At 42.4% G+C, this 14,576-nt stretch overlaps 1 protein-coding gene across 5 annotated transcripts in view; it reads right to left on the bottom strand.

The window, feature by feature from the left end:
• LOC105208046 (serine/threonine-protein phosphatase 4 regulatory subunit 1) overlaps positions 1 to 14,576 on the bottom strand; it is a 130,617-nt gene that overhangs the window by 76,972 nt on the left and 39,069 nt on the right. Inside the window, exon 1 of one of the 5 annotated variants that reach the window (XM_011177788.3) lies at positions 5,385 to 6,605. The exons of 3 other annotated variants lie outside the window; for them this stretch is intronic. The gene's annotated coding sequence lies outside the window, so the exon portion shown is untranslated. Of the gene's footprint in view, positions 1 to 5,384; positions 6,606 to 14,576 lie in introns of those variants that run through there. One more of the 5 variants, XM_011177789.3, reaches the window with a different exon arrangement.

The following is a 14,576-nucleotide window of genomic DNA, read 5'->3' as shown; positions in this document are numbered from 1 at the left end:
CGAGCAGACAACGGGTTACTACAGAGTTACCTAAGAAGGAAGAGACTAGTTCCGGTCAAACGATGTCTGGAGAAACTCGTTATTGCAAAATCTTAATGTCATTTAAATGTATGTATATTACAGATTAATAATTAATTGCATACAGATTATAAATGATATTAAAAAAATTAATAGAGATAAACGTAGCAGCAAAATGTTATCGTCGTTGCGTTCCGTTGTTATCGCGATTATCTCTAATTTTATTTAATAGACGTTTATTATTAAACCCATGCATATTTTTTCTCTCTCTCTTTCTATTTCTCCTTCTCTTAAACAAATATTCATTCATTTATTCTCGCGGGTTTGTTCAATTAAATTCATAGCTTCAGACACTGAGAAAAAACATTTGTTAAAAAACTAAAATATTTAATCCGATACGTTTAACTAAATATTGAGTTGGTTTAGTTAATTCTTGATTAAAAAACTTGAATTATATTGACATGAATGAAATGTATCTTTTTTTTATACAATTAAATAATTGTTGAATCAATCTGATGTTTAATTGATATCAGGCTAAATATTTTAGTTTTTCAACAAATTTTTCTCATTGCGTATAGCATCAAATACAGAATATTTCAAGTCACATATTTGTCACATTTTTATAATAAATATATTATTCGTCGAGCGTTAGATTTCTCCGAAATTAACATTAAATAAAAAATGGGATTTAATTATTATTTAAATTTTAAAAAATTTTAATTTACACAAATTTTAATATCAAAATGAACTGTTCTTAAGGCAGACATTAAGAAAGTACAGCTAGCTTGCTGAATATTTCAAAGTTTTGAGGCTTCAAGAAACGTCTGGAACTTTGAAATCAAAATCGATAGAACTTCATGCGCTAACGGTCGCATACCAGTTTTCTTTAAACCCTCCGACCGGTCGATGCATGTAAAAACATGCGCGTACCTGTTTACAACACGTACACGCGTAAAAAAAAAATTTGCAACGTTCGTCCAAATTCCATCTGTATTTTTTTTTTGGAAATAGCCAAATAGAAAAGGAAAAACGTTGAAAATTCCACATCTTTTTCTAAATTAATTTCACGATAGAAACTTTATGGAATAAAATAATTTTCACCTCAAATTATTAACATTTTTTTTTTAATTACATCACTTTTTCATCCGTGCGTCTTTTTCCGCGGGCTAGATGTTGAGACTGTATCAAAAAACAGTTATCAAATATTTTCTAGCAAGATTCAACGAATACGGAGACTAATATCGAAGCTAGTCGCGCGAAAAATCTGCAATGAGATCGTTCGGCTTAAAAAATGAAATCATTGACGCTTGTCTGAGACCGCCGACGCCTCAAGTGCACTCACGTGTCTTCAACCGCGCCGCCATTTTGCCCATCTGCCGCCATGCCAAGTCCGAATCCCCACCGCCAACATCCGTCTCTCCCGTTTCTGACGACGAGGAAAGCTTCCGGATTCGCGATTCGAGATAACGCGCGCGAATGAAAAAAAATCACGAAGCAATTTTGCAAGCTTGCGAAGCCAGCGACACACGCGTCGCCGATGCGAAACGTCGCCGACGCGAGTAATTCTCCCGCTAAGGTCCCGGCATCCGCTCCGTGGAGCAATGAATCTCGGCGTCACGCCGTGAGAGTGATTCGTTCTCGCGTCGCGTCGCAACTCGATGAGTCACGGTCCGCTTTCGAGCGCGTTATCGAGGTCCGCACCGATTTTCGAGGTTCGGCGCGGCAGCGGCGACGGCTAAGCGATCCGATCTCGTTCGAACACGTCGAATGTTTCAAATAGGAAAAGAAAAAAAAATAGAGAAGTGCAACACAGAAGAAAAATATTTCAACTGTCAAGATTTGATCTCGACGTTTAAAAAAAAAAAAAAATCAAAAATCAATTTAAGCATTATTACAAGAATGATGGAGTAGCATACGTAAATTTATGGAACGCGTATAAAATTCAAGTAAACGTGACGGACGCGTGATGGACGTGCGCGTGAATTAAACGTCCAGTTTTCGTGTCGAGAACATAATGGATATCTCTCGTATCCTGACCTTCTCCTCTCCGCAAACGTTGCGAAGTATTTCGCGGATTTCGGGATGAGTGGCGGGGGCGATAGAGAGAAAAATAGACGGAGAAAGAGGAATAGAGATCGATGGTGGCCGTCCCGTTCTCCAAGGAGAACTCCGTTATTTCGCAAACGCGACCTTACCTTCCAAGAATCGCGTCCTTGGACGACGGAGGTCATCGGCTCGGAGAGGAACTCTCGCTTATTCGCCGTCACCCGGTCCGTCGTCGTTTCACTTTGGCGAACGTCGACGATCGATACGAGCTGTCGAATCTCTCTCGCGTCCGGAGTCTCGCGATGCCGGCGACGATGATGTTGGCCGGTGGCAGTCGGGCAGCGCGGTCGGAGCGGCCGATTTTCGAATACTAAGGATACCAGTAGACGAGAGAGAGAGAAAGAGAGAGAAAACTGTTTCTATTTAACTCTACCTTCTCTACACTTGTTCAGGTTTCCTAACCCTGCCCAGTTCGAATTACATTCGCCGTTTCGTCCCAACCGGTTCGCAAACGTTTCATCATTTCGCTCAATTATCGTATCGTTTTTCTTTAGCACAACGAGTCATCATCTAATACAAGCGATGCATTCATAATGATACATTGATTATTAAATATTAACGTAGAGGAAGATAGATAGTATACTATTTAATAGTTATGTACGAACTGTTATAAAATCTCCAATTGCTTTTGCAAAAGCTTAGAGGTAAAAATTTCAGAATACACTGGGGAAAAAAATGCTGTAACATGAATTAAAACGTAGTTTGATTCAATTAAACGTCGAATCACGGACTGTCACTAATATATGAAGTTGATTCCATTGAATTTCATTCATTTAATTGTATTTATTATTATCTTTACTTTCAATCTTTTTTGTTTCATTAATACTTTATTGAATTAACAAAATATTTCCAATTAGACTCTGACACTATTGATTCAACAGCGTTTTTTCCCTGTATGTGTAAAATCTAATAATTTTCAAGTCACAAATGACAAATTGCATATCCTCCTCACAATTTAAATCTCAAATAAAATGTGGAAAAAAAACGTCAACATTTATATAATTTAATGTAGATTTTACTTTCGGCAGAATTTTTATTTGTAAGAAATAGGCTCAATATTATGAGTAATTAATTTCTAATTCCACCTTTCTGCAATATATAAATGAAACGTCTTGAAATAATTTCCCCATTTAATTTAAATTGCAGGAACCTTCTTTACGAATTTACGCAATGTAGCGTGCCAAAACGAGACAGGAATGTGTTTACGTTTCAAAGGAGAAAGAACAAAGAGCGCGTACGAAACGCGTCGTTCTCCCCAAACAATACAAAAACACAGAGTACAGGGACGTATAAGGAAGGACGTTCTTGAAAATTTAGACCGTTTTTTTATAGATATCTTTGTGATATCTTAAGGCGAGGTGCCACGGTGCACGTGGCTCGCCAAGGCTCGTTACAAGCTCGGCTCGCACATTGGGAAAAACAGGCTAAAATAGCGAGTGACAACGAGCCACCCTGTTCCCACGGCGCATATAGGCTCGTCGAGCCATAATGAGCTTTGCCGAGCCAAGGCGAGCTACACGCCATGGGACCTCACCTTTATAAAGAATAAACAAAGTCGATTTATTAGCAAACATCGCGCTCGCGCGATTAACGGTGACCTCCCGTTTTCATGGCCGATCGAGAAGCGCGTTCGACCGCGTGGTCGGCTGACTCGTTACCTCATGACATTTTTATCGGTCTGGCGGCATTTTCGGACGCGTCGCGTCGCGGCGGTGGACGACAATGAAGTGTGTGACTCGCATGTTCGAAAATAGAGAGGCGCCGCTGGCCCGCGCGGAACCGTTGCCTGCTCCAAGACGAAGACGAAGACGACGACGACGACGACGACGACGACGGAGACGAAGACTAAGCTGTAATGACTATGCTGAAGACGACGCTTATCATTATCCACCTTATCGGTCGGGTGTTACGTAAGCTTCACCTACGTCATTCACAATACCTAGGGGCTCCGTAGGCACGTGTGAAAAAAGAGGGCAGTTCGAAGAATGTGGAGTATATGCCTGTGACGCGTTCCACGCGCGACTTCGGAATCATGCAGAAAGCGTTCGGAATAATTTAAAACACCGAGGAATCGAGGTGTCGGTCGCGTCATCGGATATGGAAGCATTAATCGAGATTTTCATCTACATGGAAAAACAATTTTGCTGAAATACAGATCTGAAAGTGATTATGATGAACCATTAAACGATTAAAACCATCTATATTGGACGTTTAATATATTGGCGCTAGTTGCTAGAACGTCGAAACTTTTTGCAGCAGGATCATTATGCTTGAATGTCTTATATAATTATTTTGATAGTTCGGTATAAAATTATTTTCTGCTCTGTGTCCAACTACAGTAAAATTATCCTTACTATGTATGGGTGAATAAAAAACGTTGAACACGAAAAAAAAACTGATCATGTGCTCTAGAGAGAAAAAACGGTTAAAACATTCGGTTTTACGAGCAATTACGAGAAAGAGTTTCAATTTTCATATAAATATATCCTCGCGCTGGAGCGCGGATTAAAATTTAAACGCGAAATGCCAGAGGTCAGACGTATTTAAAACTGTCGCTCTTTATATGTCAAATATATTTTTGATCACACGCGAGAGCTCGTGAAAATTTGATCCGGTTACCGTAACAGCGATTAAACGAGAATAGTACGAGAGTTTTGAAATCGATCACCTCCTATATCCTTCTGTTCTCCTCGCAGATTTTGTCTTTAAAAAGAAGCAGAAATCGCAAATTGCACTTTACTTAAAACATAATTAAAATACAGTTGATTCTTTTCAGCTCCAGTCTCTCGCGATTTTTCTTCCCTCGCTTCGAAAAATCCGGCAAGACACATTTTACTTTTTAAACGCAAGGGAGCTAGCCGCAACAGCTCTCATAATTGAAAGGAATTTAGACGACGTCGCGACAATCGCGTGTGAAGAATTCGAACCCGTTATTCTTTCGAGCGTATGCATAGGAGAGGTTTCTCCTATGTCGACGACGCTCCTATGTATCGAGCCTCGAGGGAGAAAGAGAGAAAGGAAGAGTAAGAGAGCGCGCGGCGCCGCTGGCGACGACGTCGGCGCTTGCGAATCCGCGGCGTACCTACTGCGCAGATTCCGTGTCACGCGGTTGCTCTCTACGTCGCGCGGAAAACTTTGCAGTCCGCGGTCGTTCGCTTTCGCGCTCCTTCGTCGCGCGAGCGCCAACGGAATTGCGTCGCGCGTTTGAATCGCGAGCACGCGGCGGCGACGACGAGAGAACCTAACCACAAATCGCTCACCTTCCTTCCTTTCCTCCTCCATCGCGCTAATCGGATTTAGATTAGGCTTATGCTCCTTCCGCTCCTCACCTCTATCCTCTATGATGTCCTCCGTTCCTCCGATTTTCCGCCTCCGTGGACGACGGCGATCCTCGCGTTTGTAAACTTCGCGAGTCGGTCATAGCGCGTCACTTCGATGCGATCACTCCGCGCTGCGATTGGCATCTTTTTCTTTCGCGCGGCACGTGTCCCCATTCGCGCGAGCGCGAGCGCGAGCGCGTGCGTCACGGCTACCATGTATCACATCGCGAAATCGGAGTAATATCCGAAGCCGCTTGTCGCAACCGCTCGTTTCCATTGAGAAACGCGGACTTACCCGGAAGCGAACGTCAACGGTCGAACACATCCATGGTCGAACCATGGTCGCGTCGTGATTTCCCCGTGTCGCAGGGTGTTTTCACTTATTTCGACGCGAGCGTGAACGAGCGATCGGCGAAGACGCAGAACACGACGCGTGCGACTAAATGCGCGATACGCGAACAAACTCGCGTGCGCAGAAGCGAGACGCGCAGCCGACAGACGCAATTCGTGTCGACTAGAGAGAATGGCAGCGGTAACGACGACAACGATGACGGCGACGACGACGACGACGACGACGACGACGACGAGAGCACGGTGGCGCTGGTACGCACAGCCGTCGTGGCCTGTCTCGTATTGCACACTGGGTGGCCCGGCTTAGCGCACCGCGCGGTTAAAATGGCCGCGCGAGTATGTATCTCGTTTTCTCTCTCTCTCTCTCTCTTTCTCGCCGCGTGTGTACATCATCTATCCTCGACTCGGGCAACGACTCGACACCATCGTCATCTTCATCGTCGTCGTTGTCGTTGTTGTTGTTGCATTGTCATTGCATTCGCGGAACCACGTCGTGAACTAGCGCGAGATAAATGCGAGACGTTGAAGGAAAGAAAAAGGAGAGAGGTGAAGAAGGCGTGCGCGTTCGTTTGCGCGCGCGCTCGCACGCGACAGCGATGCGTACGTATGTACGTAACACGGCGGCGAGTATGTTAGTAGACACACGCGAGAAACCGCGTGGGACTGTGCCGCGAGAGCGAACGCCGCGCCGTGTCGCGCCATGCCGAGCCATGCCGAGCCGAGCCGAGCTGAGCCGCGCCGCGCCGCGCCGCGCGACGGAACGGCCCGAGGAGATGCGACGCAAGCATGCCGGGAACGCCGCGACTGGCCATCGCCAGAACTACGAGAGTAAATAGCGGGCCGACGACGGTGGGCCGCCGAAGGGAATGGAGAGTGAGAGAGAGAGAGAGAGAGAGGGGGGGAGGGAGCGAAGTGCGTTCTCGGAGCGCGCCGCGCCGCGCCGCGCCGCTCCGACCGAGCGAGAAACGCGAAAAGGGGGAAACTGAGGGGACAGGGGAGACATCTCGAGAGTGAGTCGGGCCAAGTGCGCGAGTGTCGTCACATCCGGTATTCGGGGTGGCGCTGTACCGACGCGAGACGCAATATACACGTGTAAGTGCGTACACACGCAAGCGTATGTACGCGCGCGCGCGCGCGCGCGTGCGTGCGTTGTGTACGCGTATGCGTGCCGCGATAAAAGCGGCCGTGGTGCGCACGTAACCGACGCTCGTGCGTGTCTGCGAACTGCCGCGGGTAGGGTGGAGAGAGCGGGTACGGCGTAATACGACGACAACGTGACGACGACGATGCAAAGGAAGACGAAGAAGACGACGACGATAAAGCGAGTTCCACGCGAGTGAGAAGGGTTTTACGATTTTCGTAGTACGAAACTTTCATCGGCGAAAACACCTTCGTAATAACGAATAAAGAAACGCGGTCAGAGAACATTGAGAATTCGCTATATCGTATGGGCCCCTTCGTTTCAAAGACGTGCGTAAATACGCGCGCGAGCGTTACAATCGCGTCTTTATAGAGCTGGGCGAATAAAAGGGATACATCAGCGTTTTCTGAATCTTTAATATATATCGCGCAACTACCGTATGCTTGAAACTTTAAACACGCGGCGCCTTCATAAACTTCTGCATTTCCTTCCCGGCGCTGTCAATGGCTCCGAAAGGAAAAGCTTGAATATAAAGATACTCCTTTTCTCTTTTCGAAAGGCAAACGCACAAATTTTGGCGTGATCGAACATTTGATTTTAATATTTACATCGAAATCTGCTCGATATTCATCTTTGAAATTGTCAATTGGTAGTGATGACGATTGCCGTAATTGAGTTTTAATTGATATAATTGAAAAATTGAATACCGCGAAATTATAGTTTATTGCTGTGGGAAATTCCGAGCATTTTGTTGCTCGGAATTATCGCGGGTTATTGCCGATGAAAGACCTTGAATGTTTCGATGGCCTATATGCGGTCACGTGGTTGGCGACATCGCGAACACGCGGCAGTTACCGTTTGCGAGAATCGATTCGATTAGAGCGAAACATTCAACTCTTTTCACCTCGCTGAAGGCTTTCAATTAGGGCTGGCTATCGACGCTTTTTCGATACCAAAAAAGTATATACGCTTTTTCAGATGTACGCTCGAAAATTTCGTTTCATATTTCTTCTTTTTCACCGATTAAATGTGTATGTATGCAATTTTAATGTAAAATATATCTTTAAATTATTTTCAACAATTTTTACATAAATTATGTTTATACTCATTAATAATAGTCTGCTAAATTTTGCGTCATACTAATAAAATTGAATTTCTTTCACAATGTAATCATTCTAAATCCCTTGATACCTAAATCTCTTTTCCTACAATTTCCTACAAATTTTTTTATTAATATCTGTGAATTTTCGCAGATAGATCTCTCATAGATGACATTCGTAAAGTTTTGCGCTCGTGCCAAGTTTGCGATTGAAACGGCTAACCATATACCTCAGCAGACGTGTAGGCGTCTTAGAATCATCCCCATGGAATCTCATCGCTCGACGATGTCGCGATGACGCTCATCGGACATTTTCAGGATGCTCGTCGTTGACGTCCGGATGACCGTACAAAGATTCGTTTCCTCGATGCCGCTAGTTATTATTGTTCTCGATGAACGACCTCGGTGCTCGTGGCTTCTACGTAGGTAGGTAACGTGACGCGTGACGTAGACCCGTTGCGGCCCGCCGCGTCGACAGACGTCACGCGTCGTCGTGGCGACTGGAGTGATTCTCGATAATTTGACTTTTTAACGAGCCTCATCGACGCAATTTAGGATTTGTAGTTCTTTGCAACGGGTATGCCGAGAAATAAACGCGAGATGCGATCGCGAATGTCCGATCGATATGGCTGCACGAACCTTTTATAAATAGAGAATATATTCGCTTCGAGTACTTATTCGTCGACTATTAATCAATCGTTGTAAACGCGTTTAATTATGAATTCTTATTGCATAATGAGATGAAGAATTTAAAAATGCGGATCATCAATAAGTGATCGCTATTTACTTCCCGTAAATACGTTTCTATTTGACGAAAACATGTGAATGTTTAATGCTACTCCGTGGCTAAAGGTTCATCACATATTTTACTTTGATTGTTTTTTCGTCTAACATTTGTATGCGCATGACGTTTGCATTGCGATAATCCGCGTATTACAATCGTAATGTATAATCGTGACTGCGATACGTCTGCGATGACAAAAAGTTCCCTCAGCTTCGTTTATATTGTGATAGCGCAATTTTATTTTTATTGACCTCATTTTTTTTTTATATATTCCTCGGAACTTTTGCTACGCGTATACTTTTCAGAAAACATTATCGAAAAAATGAGCAACTCGGAATAATTGGCGATCAAGTCGGTCAAGTAAATTCGTCACGACACAACAGGAAACATATGCGTTTCGATGCAATTATTTACTTCGCGACATCATCGACTTTTCCCAGAAATATTTTCATGGTTTTGGCACGAGCGGGAGAAGCAAAAAGCGGAATTCGCAAGAATTCGTTGACGAGATCGTCATAAAAAAGAATCATTTTTTTTACGGTTTTAAACAAACTAGTCTCATGGTTACTCACAAGTGAATCACGAATTTTCTTAAAATCTCGCTCGAGTGACTCTTGAGTTTCGCCGAACTTGAAAATAGTAATATCACGCAAATACGTATAGCAACGCTACGTTACGAAAGAATGAGTCGATCTATACGCGTGATATAATGTCGCAAGATTGCGAATTCTACGGAGTGATAAATAGGTGAATGGTGCTTCCGAGTATTTCGGTGATTCAAGAAATCCCTCACGTACGAACGGAACGACTCGATTGAATTACTATTTGATGACCAGCGGAAAAATCAATGTCGATTAACAATTTTATCTTGCGCATAGCTGAATGAATGAAACGCGACTGGTATCTTGAAAGAAATGCGACTGAAGCTTCAGATCGCGTTGTTCAAGAAAGTTTCCAAATAGAATACGATCTAAATAGTTATATAACAGCGGACGCTAACGTGCCCTATTCAAATTTAGGTCGCCTAACAAATAATCTGTTTACAGCATTAGCGGAATGTTTTATGAATGATAACAATGTTATCAATTTTGGCATATCCGAGCGAGGCTCATAGACATCTAATTTGGTTTCGCATCCCTCTGAATTTCGCAATTAAACGCGTACTACATTTTGCAAGTCGGTCTAAGGCACGTACTTGAGGAGTAGAGTAATATCGTGGTCGGTGCAAACCACGAATAATTCCCCTTATCTAAGTATATACATACTTTCATGACGCGAATGAATCGCGCGATAACGCGAAACCCACCAACGCGTTAACGATTCCGATGCCATTTTATGACAGCATCATCGCAGATGACGTTAATATCGCAATTGTCGTCATACGATGACAGGTCGACTATTTGATTTGCAAGAAAAGAACTTTGCATTATCGATCACTGTCGTTTCAGTAATAATGACTGTCATATGTCGTTAGCAGGAGATATAAAATATATAAGAGAGAGAAGTCACAGTTGCTGTATATATGTATATGGACTGTGCAATTGTACGTCTAGTTAAAAAAATTATTCAGCAAAAATTAAAACAAACCAAACTACTTTAGAAACTAAAACAATAACACTGTCAGAAATGCACGTTACATTCTTTAGACTGTTGTACAATCGCGCACATAATTCGAGATAATCTCTTTTCCTCCTCTGAATTCTCTAAAGGGAATTTCAACAGTAGCTTCGAAACATAACTCGTAAGTCTCCATCATTCTGAGCAATGCTCAGTCAAAAGGATATTCAGCCAAATCAGCAAAAGGATACTCGAAACAAAATTATTGTTACGGATAAGAAGTTATTTTTATAGACACAGCTTTCGAACGCGTTAATTGTCGTAATCAGTCGAACGGTTCGGAACGTATTCGCTCGTTAGCGATGCGAAGCGCGGAGAGAGAGGTGAGGAAGAAGACAAAATGAACGGGCCATACGGAGGAGGATGACAACGATGCCTGAGCAAAAAGGAAGAAAGTATTTTTAGCGATTACACATTGTTTTGTTGACTGCTTCGGGCGACATTGAATCGCACACTCTCGTTGGGGACTGCGTACGGTTAAGTTAAAATTCAGCGATCTCGTGCGTATACGTTACAAAAGCGACACCCGTAATCTCGCGAGAGATCTCGATAGGCTTGCCTGAATAAGATTCCTTTCTAAGAGTGAAACAAAACTCGGGAGCCTCAGAGAAGATTGAGCAAAAAATATATATCGAATTTGACTTGCACTTTTTCGTGTAATCGTTTTGTTTTTCTAATGGCTTTTCATTCTCCTAAGATTATTAAGTTAATGAAATTAATTTAACGCAACGATAAATTCGAGCGTGACAATTTTCCTTTTCATATTTTAAAATAATTCCTTGGTTTTACTTCTTTCTCATTATCCTATTAAAAATGGTAAGATATTGGTAGTCGTATAAAAAATAATTTGAATCGTAGAAAATATGAAATATGATAAAATGTTAGATTTAATAAAAAAATAAATTATTGAACTGTGAGATACAGACATTAATTTTAATAACAAAACTGAAAAAGAAAACTCTAAATTTTGGAAGACGGTATTCAAATCCCCACAATCTATTATTTTGTAACATGCACCTTGAGCGTAGCCGTTAGCCGTAGCAATTAGAATTTTAGATACGTGGTTAATAGCGTGACTGCGGGTTTACAGAATTGTATGAGAAATTATCGAAAGCGTACAGACGTATCTGTAGCGTAATTTCAAGCATTCGGCCTGCTTCTTCACCCTTGCGTTTCGTGCTTCGTGACGCGGCTGACCCTACGCGGCACGGTTCACAGCATCGCCAGGCGGGTCGCGACCGTTTTCTCAGATAACGAATTCATTCACAACGGGCGACAACGACGACGATTCAAGCCCGACCAACCGGTACGCGTGACCTTACCGCACGAAGAAACTTGCGAACCAGTGATGGCCGTCGACACTTGATAAAAAATGTCAATACTCCTTTTTTTTATATCTTGACATTAATTGTGACATTGGTTACGGGTACGGTTCAATGCTTTTTAACAATATTTAAAATAAATGATGCTAGAAATAATTTTATCTCTACTTTCATGTCAATGTAATTTTTTCCTTTTTGCTAATTTATTTCAAATGACAAATGATGTACGGACGAATGTTTAACGAGAGTAAAAGAAAGGAGAAAAAGAAAAAAAATTAAGAGATGATAAATAGAAAAAGGAAAAAGTGGTTGTTTGTGAGGGGAGTGTAATACACTACGTCTGTATGGTGGCGGAGTAGGAAGGAAAGGAAAGAAAGAGAGAGCAGTCGATGCGACCCAAATAACACGAACTCCCACGTACAAACCGCACGACCAACGCATTCACTTTCAACGTCAGTGAATAACCGTGTCGAGATTGTCATTTATAGGCCGCCAAGCAAATTCGACATAGGAAAACAAAATTTTTTTTTAAGAAACTATTACTCACATTTTCCAAACGATGAAATCGCTCGAAAAATCCGAAAAAATTTCTATTTCTGAAGACTTACCTGCAACAAAAAAAAGGAATAAAAAATCAATGTTAGTTATGTAAAAAGAACAATAAATATCGATAAAATAAAATTTTCACGATAGAGTTTGCAATCGTTCGATAACAAATAAAAAAGAATGCACGAAAAATCGCTGAATCCTCGCTGAAAAATAAATAATTCTCGTGCGGAGAATCATGGTAAAATAACTCATCCATTATTAATATTACAAGCTATTCGTAAGGATTTTCTTTTCAACGTTGTCGGCCGCATTTGCGGAAGACCGATTTGGCAGGAGGTATCTTTGGCATCGATGTCGTGCCAGCCGGCGTGCCAGCTTGTCGCGATTAGGACAATGATCTCGTGTCATTGTCCGATAGCCCAGCATCCTCCCATCTTCTTTTTCGACAACTTGACAATCTTCGCGTGATCGTGCCCCGATATGCCATACCATCTGGATCAATTCAGAATTAATCCTCGCTTTGCTTCTCCCTATCTTTCGGAGTAAATAACACGAAATGCATCGGCGCAACTCAATTAATCCCTAATTGAGCTGTAACAATGCATTTCGTATTTACTCCGCCTACATGCCCTTAATATCGCCCATATTAGACATCTCGAATTATGCGGATTAATTGCTAGAAAATAGCTATGAATAGTATTTCATGTATATTCATTTTGTTACAATAAAGCTGAATAAGTAATCGGGGATGTCACGGTGAAAATGTAAGAGAAAATCTAAGGGAGGGTTTTGACGATCTATCATATCTTGCAAGCTCGCTTTATCGAATCGGCGCGATATGATTGATGAAAAATTGCACAAACGTGGAAAAACGAGGCGCGTACATTCCCTCGCTTCCGCGATCATAATCCAAGATGGATAGATATCGACAATTCTTTTTACTGCTAACGACACGTTTGATTAAATATCGGTCGAAATTTTTTCCCATTATCGTTCCGTGCTGCGTGTGTTACGGATGGATTCGCTCATTAAGGATACCCTGTAAGTATACAGGAAAGCATCCAAAGGCTCGTGCATCTGTCACCTGGCGCTGCCATGCTTCCCTCAACGCGTGTCCTGACTCACTCAATAATTGCGCAACGTTCACCGTCATCTTCATTATGAGTCATCGTCATCGTCCTACAAGGAGCTCAGTCATCTTCGTATAACGCGCTGGCTAATTACGTGTTAGGTAGAAAAATTCGTGTCTCGCGACTAATTTGGCATCTCCCTGCCTTTCGAGATCTTGTCGAAAGCGCGAGGGAAGAACGCGAAGAAAATCTAGTCTAGTCTCGAGATTTGGAAAAGAACTTAATAATTTTACAGATTATGTTTCCTCGTTTACATAACATTTGGATAACGTCAGAATTAAAAGTTAATTAATATTATAACAAAAATAAATACTTTCTTCTGTTGTTTAATTATAAGAATTTTCTAGAAATTTTCTACTTCTCAGAGAAATATTTAGATTTTACGATTTAAAGAGTGCTAAATGTTCGAACGTAGATAAAAATATGCATGATAATTAAACGCAATATGCGAGAGTACATTGCATCAGCTACTTAATATTGTCCGCCAGCTAGGAAGGAGGGGGGAGGGAGGGAAGGAGAAGCGGGATAGCTCACGAAGAAAGCCCAACACGCCGAAGGGTTGGCCAGAGTTGAAGGTGGTGGAGTGAGAGGCCAGAGAGAACGAGGATAGACGCGGAGGAGTAGGAGAACGGAGACAGAGAGGAGGAAGATGGAGACAGGGAGGCTTAAGCAGGGGGCAGCAGGTGATGCGCCAGGTGGAGGACGATGGCGCGTGCGCCGTTTTGCCCCCCGCCTTCCGGTCACGTGCCCGGACTCCACAACCCCTCGCCCCATCTCACTCTTTCTCGTCGCGGTAATCTTTTTTTACGTTCGGTTTCTTCCTTTTTTCCAGAGCCGACGACTAAGATACTTCGGCACTTTCGTTCGGCCCAGGCATAATAAGTGGCAATACGTAAAAAATGTTAATGCGCTACGCATCGAATGGCCACGCGACTCTTAACGATCGTGTTGAAATTCGATGGCGAATTTGTTGAGCGTCCCGACGGAGCAACTTGTTTAAGAATTGTGTATATAATATTGCAAGAGCAAAAGTATTAATTATTTACAAAGATATTTAAACAAAATTATCTTTAATTAAAAAGTATCATAAAAGGTAGTTTTTTTTCTTATTATGAAATATTGATAAAACTGATGCACGT

The sequence above is a fragment of the Solenopsis invicta genome, chromosome 11 (assembly GCF_016802725.1).
Source record: "Solenopsis invicta isolate M01_SB chromosome 11, UNIL_Sinv_3.0, whole genome shotgun sequence".
Taxonomy (NCBI): domain Eukaryota; kingdom Metazoa; phylum Arthropoda; class Insecta; order Hymenoptera; family Formicidae; genus Solenopsis; species Solenopsis invicta.
The sequence above is the reverse complement of the archived record's forward strand: the minus strand, read 5'-3'. Positions and strand labels throughout refer to the sequence as shown.